Genomic DNA, 2,464 nt, shown 5'->3' with positions numbered 1-2,464 from the left:
TTTTGTCAATGCGAGGCGGCGAGCTGGCAGAAACGTTAGCACGCTGTGCGAAATGCTTAGCGGTATTTCGTCTGCTACTACGTTCTGAGTTCAAATTCTGCCGAGGTCAACTTTGCCTTTCACCCTTTCGGGGGTCGATAAATCAAGTACCAGTTACGCATTGAGGGTCGATGTAATCGACTTAATCTCTTTGTCTGTCCTTGTTTGTCCCCTCTATGTTTAGCCCCTTGTGGGCAATAAAGAAATAAGAAACATTAGCAAGCCAGACAAATGCTTAGCGATATTTCGTCTGCCGCTACGTTCTGAGTTCAAATTCTGCCGAGGTCGACTTTGCTTTCACCCTTTCAGGGTCGATAAATTAAGTACCAGTTGTGTACTAGGGTAGATCTAATCGATGGCCCCACCCCCAAAAATTCCGGGCCTTGTGCCTGGAGGAGAAAAGAATATATTTGTCAATATCCGAAACATTTGCATTTATATTTATTTTTTAGCCGTTTACTTGTTTCAGTCATTAGACTGCGGTCATGCTGGAGCACCGCCTTGAAATATTTTAGTTGCACTAATCGACCCCGATACGTTCTTTTTCTTTAAAGCCTGGTACTTATTCTATTGGTCTCCTTTATTGAACCAGTAAGATAAGGGGACGTAAACACACCAACAATGGTTGTGAAGGAGTAACGGTGGTCAAACACAGACCCACCAAACATACACACACACAGTTGCATATATATATATATATACGACGGGCTTCTTTCAGTTTCCGCCAACCAAATCCACTCACAATAATTAAATAAAACATCACCCAAGAGCTAGAGAATGTGACAGTTGCCAGTTTTAATTATATGAAAGGTTTTAAGGATTATATGAAAATTATTCATGGCGGTTAAAGACGTAGAAAATAGAAAGACGAAGAACACCTTGTTACGAAACTGATCGGCAGGGCTCTGTGTAACACCAGAGGTTGTTCTGTCAAGGAATTCCGAATCCCAGCTTTTATAACAGTCCACAAAATTTCTAGAAAATTCGACTGAACAGCTTTCGCGTAGAACTTCATGTGCTACACAGAACTCTTTCTCTCTCTCTCTCTCTCTCTCTCTGTCTCTCTGTCTCTCTCCCTCTCTCTCTATTTCTCTCTCTGTATATATGTGTGTGTGTGTGCATGTATGTATATAAAAATACATATATATACATACATACATATATATATACATATATACACACACACATACACACACACACACAAACAATTCACCGACAGACAATTCCCACACGGCCTCAGACTCAACAGGGAGGCCTACATCAAGTGCCTGGAAGAGGTTGTGCTGCTCTGGAACACCCTATGTCTGGCGACAGGACTCTGCACCATACCACACAATTGCCCTCTCTGTCAGTTGTCTGTTTGTCGGCCAACTGTCTGTCGACGAATTGTCCGTCTACATGTATATATACTCTCTCTCTTTTACTCTTTTACTTGTTTCAGTCATTTGATTGCGGCCATGCTGGAGCACCGCCTTTAGTCGAGCAAATCAACCCCAGGACTTATTCTTTGGAAGCCTAGTACTTATTCTATCGGTCTCTTTTCGCCGAACCACTAAGTTACGGGGGACGTAAACACACCAGCATCGGTTGACAAGCGATGTTGGGGGGACAAACACAGACACACAAACACACACATATATATACATATATACGACGGGCTTCTTTCAGTTTCCTTCTACCAAATCCACTCACAACGCTTTGGTTGGCCCGAGGCTATAGGAGAAGACATTTGCCTAAGGTGCTACACAGTGGGACCGAACCCGGAACCATGTGGTTGGTAAGCAAGCTACTTACCACACAGCCACTCGTGTGTGTGTGTGTGTGTGTGTGTGTGTGTGTGTGTGTGTGTGTGCATATATAAACATATTTGTGTGTATATCCTTTGATAAAATATTGTCTTATACATTGTAGAACAATGTCCTTATCGAAAGATGAGAGCGCATTCGTCGTCCTTAAAATTGTACAACGGTAATTGTGTTACACAGGCCATCCATCCATCCATCCATCCATCCATCCATCCATCCATCCAACCAACTTTTCACTTTACAATATATTTTCTTCATTTCATAATCCCCTTCTCTCTACTTCTTCATTATCTTATTTATAAAATAATTACTCTACTCCCGTTTCTTCTTCTCTGAATTTTTATATTCAATAATTTTTATACATCCTATATCTATTTATTTTTTCCTTGTTTTTTTTTTAAATTCTTTATTTATTCATTTATTTCCTCCTACATTCCATCCCATTTTTGTTTATTTCCTTTATGGCTCATTCAGCATGAACACTTCTTTTACAAACGAAAATTTTTTTCAAAATAAAATTCTAAGTGTTGCCGTCATTATCCAACTCTGCGCTCAATAACTCCCATCTTAAGCTGACCAATAAAAACGTTAACGATGCCATTTTTTTGAAAGCTATTAAG

This window comes from Octopus bimaculoides, chromosome 1 (genome assembly GCF_001194135.2).
Source record: "Octopus bimaculoides isolate UCB-OBI-ISO-001 chromosome 1, ASM119413v2, whole genome shotgun sequence".
NCBI classification, from domain to species: domain Eukaryota; kingdom Metazoa; phylum Mollusca; class Cephalopoda; order Octopoda; family Octopodidae; genus Octopus; species Octopus bimaculoides.
The sequence above is the reverse complement of the archived record's forward strand: the minus strand, read 5'-3'. Positions refer to the sequence as shown.